We start from the raw sequence: 6,647 nt of genomic DNA, 5'->3' as shown, positions 1-6,647 counted from the left end.
CCACGGCTATGCACCAATGGACTATCTTTCTATGTGCGCATTTAACATTCGTTGGAACGGTGAAGGAAAACATCGTGAGGAAACTGGCTCGACTTAAACCCAAAATGTCATCGGCGTGTGTCCGCACAACAGATACAGAAATCAGAGGCCCTGTTTTTTTTATTTTTACGTTAATAACTGTTACCTAAAACCACTAGCTATATCTAATTATTCAATATAGTAGAAACAAATTATACAAGCAGTGTTAGCTTAGTGGTAAACCGTGAAATTTTCAACCATGACCGTCGTACGGTACGGTTAACATAAAAAAATAATCTTGTTTTCGCCTACAAAACTTATTTATGAAACAAATGCAAATGTCAGATCTGCAGTTTCATAAAGGCTCGTTGCGACACTGGATTATTATTCTTATTTCTATTATACTTCTAATTTCCTTGCAACTTGCTTAATCCATGAATCTATTCGTCACAAAACACCGTATTATTGAAAAGTTCTTACAGTAGTTAATATTCGAGCTAATGCTTTAAAGTAATCCACAAGCTTGCAGGCTGTTGCGGACAGCAAAGTGCTTTGAGTTTCAGTCGGCGACAGGTCTTTGTTGAGAAAGCTCGCGTATTGCGAAATACGAAATGTAAATATGAAAACGCCGCGGTCGTAGTTTATAGTCGTAGTGTACGGATACTTTCACGACTTAAGGTAAGATAATAGCTATTATAATAAAAAAATGAATACCTTCAAACTATAATGACGAAAATAAAATAAATATTTTCATAAACAATTCACACTTCAATCTTGATGCTAGGCTTTATTTACGATTAATCTTACATTGTATCTATTTCTATGATGTTGTTTCTTAAGATCATCCAGGATAGTATAAGAGGATGATGTATACGGGAATTCATATTAAAATACGCTAAATTACAAAGCAAGACACTTCTGTATAATTGTACCTATGGGTTACCTATGCATACAAACTTTCATTCCCAATAGGTATAAAAGTCCAGCCATAAGATCTGTTACAAATGAAAATGCAATTTGTTTAAATAAAGTAATGTAATCTTATTAAAATGTATACCTACATATTTATTAAAGTATCAGTAAAAGATAAAACAATATTCTAAATAGCCACCTTTGGCTTTTATACAAGCCTTTAATTGGTTCGGCCACAAATCGATGGATTTACGCACCATTTCCAAGGGAAATTTCGTCACTGCTTGCTCCAAAGATTAAGAGACTCAATGTCGCCGTGTCGTATAGAACAGGACATGGCCTCTAAAACTGACCATAATTTGAAGTCTAAAGGGTCGAGGTCTGGGCTATATGAGGGCCAGTCTTCATCTCTTATAAAGTCCGGAACGTTGGTTTCAAATTGTTCATCGGTAAAGAGGATATTGGGGTGCTTTTCACCTGCGTAACGCGACAGGAGGCGTTTTGATAGATCCAGTCCCTTTAATTGTAAAGATTGTTTAGGGAATGTCCTGTAAAACGACGTTAAGCACTGAGCTTTTGGTCTTGTTTTATAATACGCGCTCATTTCTGACAATAAGATGTTTTGCTTCCTAATGGGGTTTCGACGAATTCTGGCTTTAACAGCCTTTGTATTTCTAACAGCACGCGGCCGCCCTGATTTTTTTCTGGTCTTCCACAGACCAAGTGTAGTTGTATATGTTGATAGTACGATATACGAACATACGGCTGATACAAAGCTTTTGAAGTGTCAGGAATATGATCGACGGCTCCATACCCACTTAGTGCAAGTATCGATCACTGCAATCCTATTTTCTTTAAATTCCATATTTCCATATTGTAAATTGATAATTAACACGATAAAATATTTGAAATCGAAAGAAGTTTTTAAATAATATACGTGTTCCAAAATCAAAATAATTAAAAAATTTCATTTGTAACAGAACTTATGGCCAGACTGGTTACACACATCTTTCACGTGCAGCTATTTTAACAACTATTTGAAAACCATCTTATGAATTGTCCTCTCCTCATGTGAATTTAACATGAGTACATCATTACTGCGCGTAAATGGTCTCAAAGATACTCATTGTAATCAGATGATGAAAAATAAAATGAAGATCAAAATTAAACACTTACCCATCTTTCGAATAATGCATTAATGTATACAATATTTTTTTAAAAGGAAAATTTCCAACAAACATGCTTTGCGTAACTTTATCTGTAACTGAAACAGATATTGATGCTTCCATCAAATTGGTCGTTCTATTATGTTCCATAGGCGTATTCCTTCCGCGATAAATTGATTGTCCAACATCAGAAAAATATTTTAGTTCATGGAAGAACTGAGTTCAACAAGACAAACCAACTCTACAGTTTTAATAAAATGACTGACCTCATTAAATAAACAAATCTTTGATCAGATTTGTATATTCTAGTTCAGCTTAATAAAAAATATCACCTACAACTCGAATACACAATTTAATAGGTGCAAATCCCTTGCTCTTGAACTTTCCGGATCGAATAAACACGTGCAAGACTTAATACTTTATACAGCAATCTATATCTAGGGATGTTAGAATGTTCCCTTTACATTTTTTATTTATATCGGTATATATTTTGGTTAGAAAAAGGCGAAATTTATAATTAATACTAATAATACTCATTCCTCGGTTGCTTTGTTCATTAATTTGTATTGTTATATATTCTGTGGTGTATTTTGTATCAAAGTAGATGATTATTCTTTTACATATAACGTCTTTTATATTTTTTTTTATTGTTTGTGGGTAAATTCTAATACAGTTAGTGCAAAACATGATTATATGCTTTTTGTTTTATGCACGTTAAGTTATTTACAATTTGTTATTTAGTTCCCTAGGCTTTTGAAGAGATGAGATGATGAGAACATTATTACCTTTTCCACAATACCGCGTATATTATATACGTATATACGCGTCAAATAAATCCTACAGAAGTCGGTCTGAATATATCAACTCATGCTATTTCAAGATTGAGGTCAGCCGATATAAGCGATCAATCAATAACTATTACTACTTATACTTGATTATAAGGTTTTGTTATTACTAGTTAATCTGCTTTACTGCATACATCCAAACTATTTGAAACATACACAAAATTTCGAAGATAATTTCACGTTCCTAAATTATTTGTGTCGATATTAGGGATTCCAGGCGACGGCTTCCAAAAATGCAACTATAAAACTTCACAAATATATTTACCTGTTTACAAATATTTCAAAAAAGTATAGTTGGTAGCCCTTTGTTTAAATTTTTAATCCTATTGGGGTACATAAGAGTTACTAAATAGGCAGTGCATTGGAGCCCCAGCGCTCACACATGTGTACTTTCATATCACCTACGAACATGGCCAGTTCGAAAAAACATTAGCCGCGACTGCATAGGCCTGACATTCAGTTACTATATAAATATTACATAGATCCTTAATAAGGCAACAGTATACTGAAAACAACTAAACGTTCTTGATTACGAAATTAACTCAAGTTTAGCTATTTCGATTAGTTATACGGGATTTGGTAGCAATGCTATCTTATGATTGATGACAGACATGTTAATACTGTAGTATGTAGTAATGGTTATCTGCTGTAGAATATAGACTGAATAATTTAAGACATATATTACCTACAATTGAAATGGTAATCTACCAAATTAAATGAATTCATAAAATATGTGTGTTGCCCTAGTTGTTTTAACAAGCGATTCTCATCCCTGAGGTCGTAGGATTGATCCCCGGCTGTTCACCGATGGATTTCTATTGCACATGCATATTTAACATTCGCTCGAATATTGAAGGAAAACATTGTAAGGAAACCGGCTTGCCTTAGACCCAAAAAGTCGACGGCGTGTGTCAGGCACATAAGGTTGATCACCTGCTTGCCTATAAGATTGACAAAAGGTCACGGCTCAGACCTAAAAAGGTTGTAGCGCCATTGATTTATTTTTATTTTACATAAAATATGTGAAATTTTATATTAACTTCATTATTAAATTTTAAATTCATTTAAATTATGTAACAACTATCAGGGAAGTCGAAGGCTCCTGAAACACACTCCTTACTACATCTGGAGTCTGGGATGCGTGTTTGTTATGTAACCTGTTTTTGGCAAGAAGTAAAATTTCTATCGTTTAACACTTGAGTGTACGTAGAGATATTTACCCTGAAGGCGTGTCTTAAACCCAAAAATCGATGACGTGTATAACATAACATGATCAGAAATATGTATGTCCCATGCTCCATAAAGGGACTTAAGAACAAATACACGTGCATTTTAACGTTAACCATACTTACTTCTATAGACAATTAGATTATAATCATAATATTTATCGCTAATATGTTACAGCTGTTATAAATGGTAATAATCATTCCGGTCGAGGGCTTGTAACTTGGCAACATTTTGCGTATAAGATAAGTAGTACATATAGTTTTAGTTGACTAAAATCAACTCCTGTGCCTCTAACTTAGGCGACATATGTTGGAACCGAAAACTATAATTTCTTATGAAAATCAAATGCTTGCGAAAGTCGGATATTTTTTGCGTTCATTTAAGCGTTGTCTTCTCGGAAAATATACGACACATAGAAGTTACGATTGTTGGATTCGAAGCCTTGCTGTTGAAGAAAAATGCAATTCTTGCGAATTTGGCCAGTACCCACAGAAAAATGTGACTTGCCAAGCTTAGTCCCTAGTGAAAATTTTGTAATAATTTCTGAAACAGCTTTATACGAAAGGTTAAGAAATAAAATTAAAATCATTCGGCGTTAGTGATGGTTTTGTTATAACGTTTCAATTACATATTAATCTGAACAATCATATTGATCTTACTTTTCATTTGATCTAATGAACGCTTTCAACGGTAAACTTATTGAGAACTGTACATTGAAGACGGGAAGTGAGTGAGAAATCGTTAAAAGACTTCTCATTGTAGCACAAGCTCAATGCTTTTTAACTTGTCGTTAGTCGTTATGCTATTTCAGAGATGAATTAAGGACGTAATTGTTCGGAAACCTCTCTATGACTATGGATAGTTCAGGTTTCCAACGGCATCCATGCCGTCTTACTAAAAATAAATAAAGAAAAAGGCGTTCTATGTTAACTAACATACAAATATTCATTGGCCAGGGATCGAACACAAATAAAGGAACGTTGTATGTTAATCACTTAGTCGCTAATAAACAAATAGTATTACATCGTAAACGGATTAAATTAAACAATTCCTGGTGCAATTAGATCTCGCTTCCCGGCAACTATTCCCTAATTAACTTTGAATTAAGCCGAGATTCAATAAGTTCACTGATTCATGTTAATACGGCTCAAGAATTATTAATTGTACTTTGCATTATTGTATTGAGTATTGTTAACTTAGTGCTTAAATGAGAGATTGTAAACCCGGAGATCGTGGGACTTTTAGTGATATAAAACGTCAGGAAACCTGCAAAATAATCAACTACTTGCAATTAAAAATAATCACGCAAATGAAGAGTCGATCAATAAATGCTCGAAATTTTAGTACTGTATAAATACTTTGGTACTGATAATAACTAATAATAATAATACTGATATATTCTAGTCCAGCGCATGAGCCACTCTAATGCAGAAGACCTTGCATATGCTAGTGTCCAGAGCCCGAAGTACATTATTCAGTCTTCATTTGTGATTCCTTTAGTTCCAACTGTGTCAGCGTGTCACACCTACCCTATTCATTATTTCACTTACCGCTTAATTAAAACCTCATTTAAAATGCCTTTAAAGATACTTTTTTATCTTTAAAGGCTGGCATAATGTTAGGAAATATAGTTGTCTACCCAAGATCAGGACAACGTTTAACCTTTTTTTACCGATGTTTTGCACTTATATTTACTACGGTGCAGTCACACTTATTCACCAATTCGAATGGTTTTGTCCTAAGCAATTATGTAAAATAAAAATAAATCAATGGCGCTACAACCTTTTAGGTCTGGGCCTCAGATTTCTGTATCTGTTTCATGATCATTTTTTAATCGAATAGGCAAGTAGGTGATCAGCCTTCTGTGCCTCACACACCATCGACTTTTTGGGTCTAAGGCAAGCCGGTTTCCGCACGATGTTTTCCTTCACCGTTCGAACTAATGTTAAATGCGCACATAGAAAGAAAATCCATTGGTGCACAGCCGGGGATCGAGGCTACGACCACAGGGATGAGAGTCGCACGCTGAAGCCACTAGGCCAACACTGCTCTAAGCAATTATGTATTGAAGATTTTATTTCATTTATTTGAAGGTTATCAATATTATAAATAGACCCTGTGTTATTTTTTGTTTATTGAATGTTTTTTTTTTAAATTTATAGTATTAGTGTGTATTGTTTAGGTAAAAATAAAACGTAGATATGATCGCGTGACTGTCGGTCGTAGCCCCAAGATATTGATTTTACCGTGACTGTAAGTTCAAACCCTACGGCTAAACTGATTACGTATCAACGACTTATAAGTTATGGTAATCGAAATTTTTGTGATGACTGTTCATCATCGTATCATGTTTTTTGTATAGGACATTTGCTTTTTAACTTAGGACAAACTTAGCCACGGGTGTAGTAAAAATTATTTTGGTTATTCGAAAAATATAAAGTAGAAAACTATCTGCGTTTTGCCAATGCATTCATCGATA

General features: G+C 34.1%; 1 protein-coding gene across 1 annotated transcript in view; it reads left to right on the top strand.

Annotated features, from left to right (window-relative positions):
• The first annotated feature begins 586 nt into the window (after window positions 1-586).
• The window catches only part of LOC123710209, a 61,070-nt gene continuing 55,009 nt past the window's right edge, over window positions 587-6,647 (top strand). The window contains exon 1 of the mRNA XM_045661974.1: window positions 587-696. The gene's annotated coding sequence lies outside the window, so the exon portion shown is untranslated. The remainder of the gene's footprint in view (window positions 697-6,647) is intronic.

Source organism: Pieris brassicae, chromosome 5, assembly GCF_905147105.1.
Source record: "Pieris brassicae chromosome 5, ilPieBrab1.1, whole genome shotgun sequence".
NCBI classification, from domain to species: domain Eukaryota; kingdom Metazoa; phylum Arthropoda; class Insecta; order Lepidoptera; family Pieridae; genus Pieris; species Pieris brassicae.
Note: the sequence above shows the minus strand (reverse complement) of the source record. Positions and strands in the feature narration are given on the sequence as shown.